Here is a 17106-nt window from a genome sequence, read left to right on the forward strand (position 1 = left end):
TTTTCAATTCATTCAGAATAGAAGCATGTGCTTCAGAGGTTGGGAAATAAGCACTAAAAAGATTAAGGAGCTTCTTGAATCAAAGGTCTTCTTAAGAATCTGGTAATCTGGGACACTTTAGGACATGCTCTCCAAAGCAAAGTACAAGTTATTATTTCTTTCACTTCTATCAGTAGAAAAGAAATATAATTCTGAGACTTCTTTGAGTTATGGAGGAAAAATATTCCTTGCTTGCAAATAATGTTTGAACCCGTTTATCAGGTGGTATTGAAGGCCGTTAGATATGATTGGAGCTAAAGAAAGAAATGGCTTGGAAACAGGGCCATTGTATGTTCAACCCTACAGGTGGACCATAAAACCTAGTACATCTTAGGTTACTTGAGTTATCTGTGGTAGAGAACAATGCTGTAAATAGTTTTGTGCAAAATTTAATAGAAGAATTGCAGCACACTTCAGAGAAACTATGCACTGGAGCTCCTGGGGGGAGAACTCCCAAAATAATAAAGTAAAGATTTCTGAAAATCTGTTCATCTATAAAGCAACAATGTCACCAGCAAAAATTTTTCAAAATCGACTTTTCCAGAGCTCTTGAAATTAACCAGAGACCTGAAAAAATTCAAAATATATTCATTAAAGAAAAAAGCAAGCAAATCTTGGTAACAGTAGTGATCTTTGTGGTATTTTAACTTGTTTAATCTCCATTCCCATCTCCCCAGCTCCATAGTAAACTTGAATCAACAAGTTCAAAACCACAATCATCGTAAAACTGGCAGTCTACCATCCATCCATTAGAGGGTCAAAACAGATTTGAAGCACTCCCTTCAACTTCTATTCCCAGAGAATTGTCACTGTTTGATCCATCTTATAGTTGTTCCCTAGAAAAACTTTATTCTCAGAGCTTATCTTTATTTGACTTGATACAAGGCTCAGGAGCAGCCTAGTCCTCAAGGCATTTGTCAAAAACAATCAGTGGCAATTGTTTAACATCACAGCTTCCTGAGGCAATAATATCATTTTGGGGCTAACAAGAGACTGACCGAATAACTTGAAAGGAAAGCTGAAAAATGTGATATCTGTAGAGGATTTTGACAGGCTCCAGTACATTCCCTGGGATCTAAAAGGCCATACACAGGTTCAAGGCCTTGCATGTGCCCAGTAAGGACCTAAGAACGTTGTGTTCTCTACTTTTGCATGACTTGGGGTTCTTCACAAGCAAGTAGTGAAGGCTAAGGCAAATTTTAAACTGCCTGCTGGAGCATTGAGAGAAAACACAAACAAAACAAACAGAAAACAAAAAACAAAACAACTGGGAAACTTAGTGGTTCAAGATATTTAAGGAAATCTCTATCTAATCATTAGATTAGATAACCATTAGATTACCACTAAACTAACTGGGAAAAATAATTCTGTGGCCACGAATAACACAGAATGCACATTTTATTGATTTATACAGGGAAAGTCACCAAACAAATAAATAGCAACAACAAACCCTAGGGAGGTAGATCATCTGATTTCCAGAGTTGTAGCTTCATATTAGTTAAACTGTACAGTTTAAAAAGAAAAAAGTATGAAACATGCAAAGAAATAGGAAAAGCTATTCCATATACAGGGTGGGGGATAGGGGTAAGCAATCAATAGAAACTGTCCCTGAGGAAGTACAGATATTGGTGTTACTAGACAAAGACTAAAAAATATCAAATAGAAGTTTTGGAGTTGAAAAGTAAAATAACTAAAATGAAAAATTTACTAGAGGAACTAAATATAATATTTGGACTAACAGAAGAAAGAATCAGTGAACTTGAAGATAGGTCAATTGAGATTATCTGGTTTGAGGAAAGAAAGTAAAATAATGAAGAAAATAGTACAGACGTGTGGAATATCATTAAGGAATCAATACACAAACAAATTGAAGACAGCTGTGGTCTGAATATTTGTGTTCTCCCAAAATTCATATGTTGAAATCTTAATGCCTGATGATATAGTATTAGGAAGTGATGACTTTGGGAAGTGCTATGTCATGAAGGCTAGAGGCCTCATGAATGGAATTAGTGTTCGTATAAAAGAAACATTTTTTTTCCCATCATGTGATGACACAACAAAAAGGTGCTGGCAATGAACTGGGAAGAGGGCTTTCACCTAGTACTGGTGCCTTGATCTTGCACATCCCAGTCTCCAACACTGTGAGAAAAAATTTTCATTGTTTATAAACTATCTAGTCTCTGGTATTTTATTTATGTCTAAACAGACTATGACAAAGACTCAGAAAGAAAATAGAGAAAGGAAGAAGCAGAAAGAATATTTCAAGAAATAATGGCCAAAAGCTTCCCAAATTTGATGAGAAATATTAATGTAAGCATAAAGAAGTTCAATAAACTCCAAGTAAAAGAAGCTCAAAGAAGTCCACATCTGGAAATAGTATTGTCTAACTGCCAAAGACAGACAAAAAGAGATCTTGAAGGGTGCCTGGGTGCCTCAGTCAGCTGAGTGCCCAACTTAAGCTCAAGTCATGATCTTACAGTTCATGAGTTTGATCCCCACATTGGGCTCTGTGTTGACAGTTCAGAGCCTGTAGCCTTCTTTGGATTTTGTGTCTCCTTCTGTCTCTGCCCCTCTCCTGCTCTCTCTCTCTTTCTCTCTCTCTTTCTCAAAAATAAATAAACATTAAGAGAGAGAGAGAGAGATCTTGAAAGCAGTGAAAGAAAAGTTACTCATCACAAACAAGAGAGATTCACAATGGTAAAAACAACTGACTTATTAAAACCATGGGTGTTTGAAGACAATGGGATGTCATATTCAAAGTGCTGGGGAAAAAATGGAGAGCCAACAATTATATCAAGAAAAGCCATCCTTCAAAAATTCAGATGATATGAAGACAATGCCAGATAAAAACTGAGATAATTTATTATTAACAAATCTATGCTATAGACATGTTAGAGTCCTTTGGACTGAAATGAAAGAGCATTAGACAGTAATTCAATCCACTTGAAGAAATAAACAATACCAATAAAGGCAAATTACTTAGGTAAATATGAAAGAAAGTATAGTGTTTTTCTGTTTGTAACTCCTTTCTCCTGCAATTTGATTCAAAAGATAGGATCATAAAGTGATAATTATAAAAACTGTTGATGGAGATCAAATGTTAAAAGATGTCATTTTCATGATAATAATACAAAGAGGGAACAGGGGATCATGATATTGAAGAAATGTTTTGTGAAATTAAGTTGGTATTAATTCAAAATACATTATTTTAAGATGTCAATGTTAAATGTAAGCTTCAGGGCTATAAGTAAGAAAGTAACTCAAAAGATATAGTGAAAGTAAAAATGGTACTCTACAAAAAATCTGTTTAACACAAAAGAAAAAACAAATGGAGGAATAAAGTAATAAAATGACAAAAGGCCGGTAGAAAACAAATAGCAAAATGATAGATATAAATCCCACTTTATCAGCTATTATATTAAACATAAGTGGACACCCCAATCAAAGGCAGAGACTTAGATGGAATTTTAAAAATATCTATCTGTATACTATCTATAAGAAACACACTGAGGTTCAAAGAGATAAAGAGATTGAAAGTAAAAAACGAAAAAGATAGGGGCATCTGGGTGGCTCAGTCGGTTACGCAGCCGACTTCAGCTCAGGTCATGATCTCATGGTTCATGGGTTCAAGCCCTGTGTCGGGCTCTGTGCTGACAGCTCAGAGCCTGGAGCCTGTTTCTGATTCCATGTCTCCCTCTCTCTCTGACCCTCCCTCACTCACCCTCCATGTGTCTCTCTCTCTCAAAAATAAATAAACATTTAAAAATTTTTAAATGAAAAATATATACCGTGTATGCAGAAACCAAAAGGAAACTAGAATTGCTATATTAATATAAGACAAAATAGACTTTACAATAAAATTATTACAAGAAATAGAAAAACACTTTTTATAATGACAAACATGTCAATCAATTAAGAATACAAAACAATTGAAACACACATACACCAAACAAAAATGTTTCAAAATATATAATGTGGGGCATCTGGATAGCTCAGCTGGTTGAGTGTCAGACTTCAGCTCAGATCATGATCTCACAGTTTGTGGGTTTGAGCCCCATGGCAGGTTCTGTGCTTATAGCTACCTCAGAGCCTGGAGCCCATCTTCGGATTCTGTCTCTCCCTCTCTCTCTGTTCCTCCCCTGCTCTCATTCTCTCCCTCTCTCTCTCTCTCTCTCTCTCTCTCAAAAAATAAAATAAAATAAAATAAAACATTAAAAAATTTTTTTAAAGATTACATATATATATAAAGCAAAAACTGATAGAATTGAAGGATGAAATTGACAAGTCAACATAAAGAGTTGGGGACTTCAATATCCCACTTCAATAACGTATATTATAAATTGGGCAGATGACTAACATAGACACAGAACTTACACAGTACTATAAACCAGTTACACTTAACAGATATCTATAGAACATTCTATGCAACAATAGCAGAGTACACATTTTTTTCAAAAGCACATGGAACGTTCTTCAGGATAGACCATATGTTAGGGTTTAAACAAGCCTCAATGAACTTAAAAAGAGAAAGTCAGCTAAAATATGTTCTCTGATGGCAAAGAAATGAACGTAGATATCAATAATGGAAGAAAATTAGGAAAATTCACAAACATGTGGAACTAATATGCAAATAAGTGACCAATGGGTCAAAATGAAAATCACAACAAAACTTACAGAATACTTTGAGATAAATGAAAATGAATACTGAATATTAGGAGATACATACCAAAACTTATGTGGTACAGCTAAAACCATATTTAGAGAGGAAAGTTATACATATGAATGCCTATATTTAAAAAACAAGTAATATCTCAAAACAAACAACCTAAGCTTCCACCTAAGAAACTAGAAAGAAAAAGGCAAATAACCCAAATCAAGCAGAGGAGGAAAAATAAAGAATACTGTGGAAATAAGTGAAATAAAGAATAGAAAAAAGCAATAGAGAAAATCAACAGAACAAAAGTTGGTTCTTTCAAAAATTCACCCCAATTAACATTTAGCTATACTGACCACCAAAAAGAGAGAAGACACAAATTATTAAAATCACAATATAAGAGAAGACATCAAAGGGCACCTGGGTGGCTCAGTCAGTTGAGCAATCCCACTCTTGATTTCAGCCCAGGTCATGATCTCATAGTCTGTGGGTTCAAGTTCCCACTGGGGTCTATGCTGACAGCATGGAGTCTGCTTGGGATTCTCTTGCTCGCTCTCTCTCTCTGCCTCTCTGTCTCTCTCCCTCAAAATAAGTAAATTAAATAAATTTTTAAAAAGAGAGATAAAATATCAATATTCACCTTATATAAATAAAAAGCATTAAAAGAGGTATTACAAAAATGTGTATGCCAACAAATTAGATAACAAACTAATGGAAAAAAAATTCTAGAAAGACACAAATTATCAAAATTGATTCAGTAAGAAATAAAAAACTTGAACAGATTTTTCTCTAAAGAAAATCTCAGGCTCAGATGGCTTCACTGGTGAATTTTAAAACACTTAAAAGAATAAAGGTCGACTTGAAATTCTTCCCAAAAAATGGAATAGGAAGAAAAGTTTCCCAGTTCATACTATGAGGCTAGTTTTATACTAATATTAAAACTAGGCAAAACATCATGAGAAAAGAAAACCGCAGACCAATATCCTTTCTGAATATAAATGCAAAAATTCCCAACAAAATACTAGAAAATGAAATCCAGCTATATATCAACAAATTATACACCATGAGCAAGTGGGATTTACACAAAGATTCTACCATTATTTAAGTATTTGATAATTAATTAATGCAAAATACAATATCAGTAGAATAAAGGAATGACAAAAACCACATGATTATCTCGATAGATGCAGAAAACACATTTGACAGAATCAAGCACAATTTCAGGATTAAAACTCACACCATTGCTTACTTTGGCAGCACTTACATTAAAATTGGAATGATACAGAGAAATTTAGCATAGCCCCTGCACAAAGATAACATGCAAATTCATGAAGCATTCCATATTTAAAAACAAACAAAACAAAAACAAAACCTCTCAAACCAGAAGTAAAAGCAAACTTCCTCAATATGATAAATGGTTTCTGTAAAAAATTCACATCTAACACCATAGTTAATGGTGATTGAATGTTCCCACTCTAAGATTAGGAACATAGCAGAAGTTTTCACTTTTACCACTTCTATTTAGCATGTAATGGAAGTCTAACCAAGGTAATTGGGTAAGAAAAAGAAATAAAAGGCATTCAGTTTAGAAAGGAAGTGGTAAAAACTATTTGCAGAAAGCATACATTGTATATAGAAAATTCTAAAGAATTATATGCACAAAAGTAAAACAATTAGAATAAATAAATGAGTTCAGCAATGTTGTAAGATATGAGATTAATATTCAAATTTCATTGAAATTTTATAAAATAGCAATGAACAATCCAAAAATGAAATTAATGAAATATTCCATTTGCAATAACAATAAAAACATAATTAGGAATTAATTTAACAGAAGATGTTCACAGTTTGTACATTGATAACTACAAATCATCCTTGAAAAGTGCAAGGAAGACAATGTTGGGGAGAAGACAGTACTCCCTGTCTCAATCTACAGAGTCGATGCAATCTCGGTTAAAATCCCAGATGACTTGGGGTGCCTGGTGGCTCAGTCCGTTGAGCATCTGACTTCAGTTTACGTCATATCTCATAGTTTGTGAGTTTGAGCCCTGCATGGGGCTCACTGTCAACGTGGAGCTCACTTTGGATCCTCTGCACTCCTCTCTCTGCCTCTCTCCCACTCGTACTTTCTCTCTTTCAAAAATAAATAAACATTTTAAAAAAATCCCAGATGACTTTCGGCAGAAATTCACAAACTGACACTAAAATGTGTATAGATGTACAAAGGCCGCAAGTAGACAAAATGATCTTGAAAAAGAGGAACAAAGTTGGAAGACCATACTTCCTGATTCCAAACTCACCACAAAACTACTACTGTAATAAAAACAGTGTGGTATGTAGAGAGATATGTAGATCAATGGAATAGAATTGGCAGTCCAGAAATCCTCACATTTAAGGTCAATTGATTTCTACAACACTGCCAAGACAATTCAATGACCAGGCTGAGGGGAGTCTCTTTTAACCACTAAAAATTTTTTAAAAAACCAGCCCATTTCAAAAATGGGCACATAATTTGAATAAATGTTTCTCCAAAGAAAATAAATAAATGGTCAACAAACACATGAAAAGATATTCAACATCATTGGGCATTAGGAAAAAGCAAATCAAAACCATGATGAAAACAAAAACAAGAGTAGCACCTACTAGGGTGGTTAAAATAATTGTCAGTTTGTTAAAATGGTGCAGCCTGTTTCCAAACTAGAATATAACTCTGCAGTTCTTTAAAATGTTAAACACGGAGTTACCATATAACCCAGCAATTTCACTCCTCAGTATGTAGAACGGAAGACATATGTCCACATAAAGACTTGTACACTGGTGTTCATAGCAGCATTCTTTTTTTTTTTTTTTTTTGAGACAGAGAGAAAGACAGAGTGAAGGCGGAGGAGGGGCAGAGAGAGAGCGAGACACAGAATCTGAAGCAGGTTCCAGGCTCTGTGCTGACAGTGCAGAGCCCAACATGGGACTTGAACCCATGAACCACGAGATCATGACTTGAGATGCTTAGCTGACTGAGTCACCCAGGTGCCCTACAGCAGCATTATTCTTAACAGACCAAAAGTGGAAACCCCCCAAATATCCATCAGCTGATGAACATATAAATGAAATTTTGTATATCTATACAGCTAAAATGTATTTATTGTAAAATAAATGGTAAACAAATAAATTTTAATATTTAACATTGAAAACTTTATGCTTGGTGAAAGAAGCCAGACACACAGGCCACATATTATGTGGTTCTAATTATGTGCAAATTCTAAAATAAGCAAATCCATGGAGACAGAAAATAAATTAATGGTTGCCTAAAACTGAGGTAATTGGAGAGAATGGGAGAGACTGCTAATGGGTATGGGGTTTTATTTGGTGATGATAATAATGCTCTAAATCAGATAGTTGTGATCATTGCCCAACTCTGTAAATGAACTAAAACACAACAAATAATACACTTCAAAAGAGTGAATTAAAGTATGTGAGTTACACATACAAAGCTCTTACAACAAAATAAAACAACCAGTTTATTACTACTAGGTCATGGTAGAAACCAAACTTCTCACCTATAGATAGCAGATAATCAAGTAGCCAGAAGTTACCATTATGACCCATCAAGTGAAAGGTCGGGGAAGCCCAGCCACAGTCCACAGGGCTGTATATGGGCCCTACACCATACGCTTCCTCTCACTCAGGGTAGTCTAGCTACTGCCACAGCTGAATGTCTAATGTTTTATACCCACGTGATTCACTGGAACATCTTTTCCAAACTTCCATATCCAAATTTAACTAAATGTGTTTGTACCGAAACTGGAACCTGACAGAGCATGCTAAATACGGCCCAGATGACTCCAGGATGTGAGTCTCAGTTAACTCTCTAGATCGGCCACTTGGACGCTATGTGCTCACTGAGGGAAGGAGAATATAGAACAGGTGGAGAAATCAACGAAATGATGTGTATCAGTGATAGCAGCATTTCTTCACCTCAGCACTCTTGACACTTTGTACTGAATAATTTTTGGCTATGGGGGCTGCTCTGTGCATTGTAGGCCATTCCGCCAGTGGCACCTCCAGATATGGTGATGCAGTAATGTCTCCAGACATTGTCAAATCTTCCCTGATTGAGAACCACTGAATTACAGCATTGGGAACAAAAGCAGCGTTGGAGTTCTAATTTGTCCAGCTTGCTGTAGGTTAGCTTATAGAATGTAATGGGTTAACTTATTTATGGAATGTACTGGATGATTTGTTGCAAACCATTCCCCCACCCCTTTTCTGTGGTCTCACCAAAGCCACGCCTACAGAAAATTGCTTAGTCGCTGTGCCACTATGATTGGTCATTTTAGAAGAACAAAGAACTAACTTGATAGGTTCCTGCCAAAACTGGTGATCACAATGTAATTGGCTATCATAGAATCCTATGTATGTCTATATAATCACACTGTAACCTTTGTTGGGGTTCATTCTCTGCACTTTTTCTCCTTACCATCAGGAGATCAGGTTTGGCCCAGCCGTAAATAAATTTTTGCCTCGCTTCTATTCGGCGTTTGGTGGTCTTTTCAATCAACCTACAGCACAGCAAACCCTCCCCTCTTTGAAGTTTTCCCAGAAATTGTGACCACCCAGAATCCTGGAGAAGCTGTGCCTGGGTAGGTGTACTTGGCATAAGAAGAAAACAGATTTGAGCAGTGACAGCCGTGAGCCCTAGTGGGCACTTTGGTGTCCCATCCAGATCCCCTTTACCAACCGGTATTCTCTCTTCTTGCTGCTAGTGTTATGACAACGACTCAGAGAGGCACTCTTCTGTGGAGAATTTCCCTTTGCCAAATGGGAGTTCCCATGGGGAATAGGCTACATCTTCACAGCCCTCTACGTGGGATTAACTAATGTAATTTTAGCTGCAAACCTTCCTGGGGAAACCAAAGTAAAGCCAGTTCCTAGCTGAGGCTACATTCTGCAAACATGCTCCCTTTGCCTCTCCCAATTTTCTCATCTCCTCCTGAGAATACTCCACCAATAAACCTCCTGACCAAGAGTCTGCAACTCAGGCTCTGCTTCTCAGGACAAAACAAAAATATTATTTAATGCCTATAATGTGCAAGCATTCAACTTAGATTTTGTCATTCTTTATACCATTTAGTCTTCAGGGTATCTTGGGAGCATTTCTGAACTAAGTTGAGAATACTCCTTGTGAGGTTAAGGCGGGTTTTGCATGGCCTCCCATCATCAGATGGTGATAAAGGTCTACTCCCTACTCAATTATTTTTTGAGCACTGACTCCCCAAGGCACCTTGCTGATTGGTATCGGGAGTAACTTGTCCCCTTATTCTAAAATATGCAGATTACACCTTGTGAAGGAACTTATTATGGGAATTTCTTCTTTTGTGATTATGGGAGCAAATATTGCATTTCCTGAGAAACCTGTTTTTCTTCCCCTCAAGAAAACAGGCTCTTGACCCCTGCTCACAAAGAACTAACTTTTGCTTTTGCTATGCTAAAAACATTGTCTTGTATTTGAGTGCTGAAGATACCTTGCTTCCCCATATGATAAGCATCGAAATCACCAAATCAATCACTATTGATAAAGATTAGGCATGATTCTTCTACCAAACTAGGTTCTGGGAAATTTTTACGTGCCAAAGGAATTTGTCATCAGAAATCATTGTCTAAGGCAAATGCCACTTCTGTGCTCTACCCCATACGTTTTTTGTTTTTTTTTTTACCATAAATAAAGCTGACTCTCAGGTCTGTGCAGTGATGGCTGCCTGGTGATCAGAAAGAAACTCGTGGCTCTCTCATCCCTCTGCCTTTAGCCAAAACCATCCATCCCTCAGGAAGCCCTGGACCTGCTGGAGCTGGACTCTGGCAAGGGTAAGACCTAAATACTATTAGTCCTATATGACAAATGAAAAAAAAAGAACTTCAAGAAGTGTGAGTTGTCCAAAAGTTCCACCCTAAAAATGGTAGAACCACCATTTGAATCCAGTTCATGACTTCAAAGTTTCTATCCTTAACCAATACACTAGTCTCTCTTTAAAGGTAAAAGGGACTGAAAATATTTATAGTTTTTCTCCTGGAAGGGTAACTCCTCTCCTTGCTGGAGTGGTTCCAAGATGTGTAAAGGACTATGAGCTCCCGTTTTCTGACTAAGTTCATGCAAGTTTAGTGTTGGAAATATTCTATGGTCAAGAGTGCCATTCCTCAGTATCAGATGATATGCCCTCAGGCAAGAGGGTGTTTCTGACTTTCTATAAGAATATTCTCTGGTTCTTTAGGGAGGAAAGGGAGTTTGACATTCAGTATTCGCTTCTATTTTGAGGCGTAGCAAGAGGACAATATGGGAAATTGCTTTCAAAGACCTCTCACAATGGAAAATAAAAGTAAACAAGCAGCAGTAAATTGTGTCAACATCTGACTTTACAATCTATTTTACTTACTTATTTTGATAAGAACTTGGAAGCAAGATACATTGTACATTAAGCCCCTGACAGTTGAGTGAGAGCCAAGTGACTTATAAATTTAAAAATGTAAGTTTTATGGGAATTAGCTCCAAGCTATATGGGGGGTTGGGTGTTGATGAATATTTTCATTTTATCTAAAGAAAATTGTAATAAACTTTTGCTTTAGTGAGAATTTGCATTTTATCTATGCGTTTACAATAAATAGAGGCCAGTAAACATTATCATGTTACCTTGGATAGATTTTGTTTTAATTGAAATGCCACCAAGAGATATAACTTCTTTAGATAGGACAGTATTTTGCTGTGTTTTGCTTGGTTTTGTTCCTTTTTTTTTTTGTATCATTTATAATTCAGTCATTATTTTTAGCAGTACATGTAATAAAATTGGTGGAGTATTGTGGAACAAAAAATAACAATTCAGGTCAATACAGAGTTCTCCCATTTCCAAAGCCAATTTATTTTGAGGAAAGTATTTTTTTAGCAGTAGTGATTTTCCAGATTTTTCAAGATTTTCCAGATTTTCTTTCTAGATAACAGTGACTTTTTCTTTAAATTTTTTTAAATGTTTATTTATTTTCAAGAGAGAGAGAGAGTGTGTGTGTGCACAAGCAGATGAAGGACAGAGAGAGAGATAGACACAGAATTTGAAATAGGCTCCAGGCTCTGGGCTGTCAGCACAGAGCCAGAGGAGGGGCTCAAACTCTGAATGGCAAGATCATGACCTGAGCCAAAGTTGGATGCTTAACAGACTGAGCAATGGAGGCTGTGACCTACAATATGGGCCAATGAAACCAAGCATTGATGTGGTACGCAAAATCGCAGAAGTGGAGGGGAAATCTTCCATCTCAAAACAGCCAACCTACTAGGGCACCTGAGTGGCTCAGTTGGTTACACGTCTGACTTTTGATTTTGGCTCAGGTCAGGATCTCACTGTTTCTGGGTTTGGGAATCCCACGTGGGATTCTGCACTGACAACTGCAAAGCCTGCTAGGGGTTCTCTGTCCCCTCTCTCTCAACCTCCCCCGCTGTCTTTTCCTTTCTCTTTCTCTACATAAATAAACATCAAAAATATAAAATAAAAACGGCCAAATTACCCGTGACTGCAGATTTCCCAATTTCCTTCCTCCCTCCTCCTCTCATTCCAACCACACACTCCTCAGAGTCATTGCTCTTGGGTGCCACTGCCTGCTATTAACGGCTTCCTCTCTCTATGAGCCACAGGACTTCCCAAACCCCCACCAGTTAAATATTAAAAAACCCACCAATAGAGACATGAGATATGAAAATATCAAAGAGTGACCTCTTTCTTACTCAGAAATCCAAATAATTTAAATAGAATTAAGTCAGAACTTCAAACAATTTGGAATATTCACACTAATCCATCGTAAAGTACAATTATGTTGGGAAGGTGAATGGGAAATTAGGAAAATAGAATGGGAAAGAAGATATACAAAACTAGTTTAACTCAGGGAAGGTGGTCTAGGAGAATAGACACCTCAGCAGAGCCAACTCCCTAATTTATTTCTCCTCAGAATATTTGACTTTAAAAAATTTTTTTACCAGCACTTCACTTCTCCCTATGCCTAAATCCAAAACTGTGTTAATTAGTTGGCACAAACAAATACTTGCAAAATAATTTTTAAACATATTTTGTGTCTCAAGTAATGGGTCTATAATTTACTGTCAATACTCTGAGCAATTTCTTTAAGCAATCTGAACCTTGTGTCCTCTGTAATATGTTCTTATAGAGATGTGAGGTATTAGATCTGCACCCAGGATTTAATATTTGGACACTTCATTAATATCACCCCTCACTTACATTTGGGTTCTGCAAGTTTCTCTCAGCAACCTTGTAAGAAGTCATCATCTGAAATGTCCTTTTAATAGGAAAAGAAAAATTCTTTACAAATATCTGTTTTCCTAATCAAGTTTAGATGCATGCATAACCTGTTCATCATTGGAGACTAACTGTAATCAAAATAGCACCTGATTAAAATCTGTAACTTCAGTGCTGACACCATGAAGTGATATTTTCTGCATTTCACATGATTTTTAGACTAGTTGTACTGTGGAAGAGCTCGCTGTTTCTATTGATCACTTCTGAGATTAGTTTTGATTTGGACTAGGACTCATTGCTAACCCATTAATATTTTTAGTTATACCAAATGGCTTCCATCCTGTTTTTGAAATTATTAACTCTACCTTCAGAATTTGAATGAAAGAGTATTGTACGCTGCATTTCCAATGTGACCCCTAACATGGATTTCAGGAGTACTACAGAAAATTGAAACAAATAACTCTACCACCCCTCCATTCTCAGACCAAAACTGAATTTAAAAACAGGGCTCCATATCCTTACAATTATCTAATTCTGGGATGATCCGATCCCTACATTAACTTCCAAGATGCTAAGAATGCTAAGTTCAATATTTCTGCCCCACTGCTCATCTTCTCTATCTGAATCCCATGGAGGTAGGCAAATTGATATGGTGTTATATGAAATAATCAGTCTTTGACAATTTATTTCTATTTATAAATATCTTCCTTGGAATCTTCACCCTTTATGAGGTTTTCTAGTTTTCTCCTTATATGTTGCTGTAAGAATTCAATTTTATAAAGAATCTTTGACAGTATTCATGTAATGTTGTAAATTCATTCAGTAACGGTACAAATTTCATGAAAAAAGTGCCAGCAAAACAAGCAAAGTGTCATCTGTTAGTGTCATTGCAGTTATAAGATCCAAGAAGTGTAAGTGGGAAAAAAATTATTGCACCAAGTCCCACAGAACACCAAGACTCATCATGACTCTGCAGCGTAAGAGTGCAGTAATGGGTCACAGTCATGGTCAATTGAAACATTTTCTTCCCTTGGGAACAACTGCACATGACATAAATCGAGCCCTCTATTTTTTTCGGCTATTAAATGAACTTGAAGAAACCTGGATAGTTTAATTGTTTCCTTACAGCACTAAGGACTATGTAAGGAATATAGAAACTAAAAGTATTCAAGGATAGTGTAGTAATTCTGATTTTTAAAAAGTGTTTTTAAAAATGTTAGCCCATGCAAGACACTAAACAGAAAGTGATCTTGATGGTGTGGATTTATTTTTTATTCTCAACATGATCTTATTTTAAACAAGGTGCCTAGTGGCTTGGCATGCTGCCAATAGTTGACAAAGTGGCAAACCAAATGGCACTAATAGGTGGAAACCTCCCTCAAATGAGGAGGAAGAAAACTCTTTAAAAAATAAAGCCCTTAGTGCAAAAGGGGAACATGATCAGAAAAATAAAAAGGTCCTCAAGAAAAAAAAAAAAACCTAGTGAAAAATATGGGTATAAATCTTATCCAAGCCCAAGGTAAAAATCAGTTCAAAACTTTAAAGCAGTATCAATCAGTTCGAAACTAGGAAATAGTCTGATGTGGAATAGACTGTTAATACTCAGATTCTGTTACCTCCTAGTTCTGCTTTATCTACCAACAAAACAGCTCCATGTATCTGTGATTCAATCATTCAGTCACCATAGATTTATGTGTTGGACTTTGTGGTAGGCACCAATGATACAGTAGAAAAACAAACAAACAAACAAACAAAAACCCACAGAAATAGAAAACAGTGAAAGAAACAGAAATAGGAATCCAGATGGGTTGTTAATGCTTCACTGGGATGAATATAGAATCTTATGATAGCCTATAGTAGTACAAACCTTATGTTTGGGATGTCAGAAAGATCTTCTCAATGGAAAATCGATGAATATTTTGATCATATGGAAATACATGTGCAAACATCCAAGAGACAGAGAAAGAGAGAGAGAAGAAAGAAGTGTATTATGGTCAGAGCTTTGAGTTAGGTGACAGTAACAGAAGAAAAGTTAAGAAAGACAAGCAATACCAAGTAACATGGAAGTCTTTAATTGTAAATCTGAGGAACCAAATTAAAAATAACGTAAGAAAGAAAAAAAGACAGACACTTATTAAAATTATGTTGGAATATCTTAGGCACAAGTTGAATAATCATCTGTGAAGGGAGGGAGCACATTTGGGTCTTAACTCAAAGAAAGGGGAATACTGTCAAAACCATCATTAGTTCTCATCTGGCCTCTTTCTTCCAATTGGCGTCATTACTTTTCATTGCTTTGGCCCAGTAGCAGAAAACATGGATACCAATAGCTCTTGAGTTTTCTCTGTAGGATTCAATCCTTCGAGATGATAACTGATTCTTTTTTTAGTTTCAGTTTCAACAGTTTGTGGAAAGTACATTGGAACATTCATTCTTTATTCCCTTTAGTTCATTCTTCTACAGGTGTGCTACTCTGTGCCAGGCACTTTTTCATATGTTGAGTTATGTGATGAACAAGACAGATAAACTCCTGCTCTAAGGCACCTCACATTCTAGTGGGAGAAAAGAGGCAGTAAATAAGCAAATGTGTGCATGAACATTGCAATTTAAGGTAGTGGTAGGTGTCAAGGAAGAAACAGAACACAAAGGTGGTGGAGAGATTGTGTGAATTAAGGAGGGGGACATTGGTATCACAAAAAAGGTGATGTCTGAACTTATCTGAGTTGAGGAAGAGTCAACCCCTGGGAACATCAAGAGGCAGAGCATTTTAAACAAAGGAAGCAGCAAATGCAAAGGTCCAAATAAATGAAACCCGTGGAAGCCAGTGTATTGAATGAAGAGTAGTAGGTTATCGGACACAGACAAGATTAGGAGCTGGAAAGCATACACACTTATGAAGCCTTGTAAAGTCAGTTTTATTCTAAGTGAACTAACAAAACATCTTAGGTGACAGGATGAGGGAAAAGAATAAAAGCAAGATTACCAATCATAAAGCACTTGCAGTAATTCAGGCAAAACGTTGGATTTTAACGATAGTAATATTAGTAGAAATGGAGAGGAGTAGATGTATTTGGGGAAAAAACATAGAAATGGAGTCAAAAGAGATTGATGATGGATTAGAAGTAAAAGTGTAAGAGAGATAGAAAACTCTTAGGTCTGGAGAATAAACGAGCAACTGTGTGGGTGGGGACACCATTTACTAAAATAAAAAATTCCAGAAGATGAATAAGGTATTTTTAAGGGTGTGGGCTGGGTATATATATCATTTGGGATAAGAAGGTGCAACTGTTTCCAAAAGAAAGGTAAGGAATTGGTAAATATATATGCCAAACACAAATGTACACACACACACACACACACACACACACACACACACACAGGTACATATATATGCATATATGCACACATACACATATTTATGTATATTACTCCACAGATACACACACTTACCTTATATCTGTCTTTCTATCGATCTATCTCTATGTATCTGTATGGACTATAGCAAGAGCATGGCTCACATTGGAAGCAGAAGGGGAAGAGGTATAGACTAGCTGCCCTGTGACTTAACAACCCTACCTGTCCCATCTAGCAACCATTTGAGTCAGCAACTCACCTTTAATGCAGAAGTTGTCAGCAGTGATGGGGATGTTATATGAAATAAATATATATTGAACATCTACTATGTGCTAAATTATGTGCACATCCTTTTCTACATGATTATAGGTAACTAAATTGAAAAGTTCTGTCCTTATCAATTCAAAGTTTAAATACATCTCAAGAAGAAGAAGGAGGAGGAAGAGGAGGGGGAGGAGGAGGAAGAGGAGGAAGGGAAGGAGAAGGAGGAGGAGGAGAAGAAAAAGGAGATGGAGGAGAAGAAGGAGGACAAGGAGAAGGAGAAAAACAGAGGAAAAAGAAAAAGCCACCCTAGCCAAAAAGATGGTTACGATTTCAAATCCTGAGGACTTGTCAGGAATGTCCTACACAGTCAGCCCTTTCTGCCTCATCCACCAAGAACATTTATAATTCTGACAAGATGTCTCTGTCTTCAGAACATCCCTGCAGGAGGTTGTCAACTTTAAAAAATGGTGCACTAAATAGAAGTGGGGAAAGTAGTGTGCTTGTTTCCAT

General features: G+C 36.5%; 1 non-coding gene across 1 annotated transcript; it reads left to right on the plus strand.

Moving 5' to 3' along the window:
• The first annotated feature begins 5934 nt into the window (after positions 1-5934).
• On the plus strand, positions 5935-6041 carry LOC115278544. Its single transcript, XR_003902951.1, has one exon. It is a non-coding gene; the product is annotated as a U6 spliceosomal RNA (small nuclear RNA).
• Positions 6042-17106: the final 11065 nt, after the last annotated feature.

This window comes from Suricata suricatta, chromosome 14 (assembly GCF_006229205.1).
Source record: "Suricata suricatta isolate VVHF042 chromosome 14, meerkat_22Aug2017_6uvM2_HiC, whole genome shotgun sequence".
NCBI classification, from domain to species: domain Eukaryota; kingdom Metazoa; phylum Chordata; class Mammalia; order Carnivora; family Herpestidae; genus Suricata; species Suricata suricatta.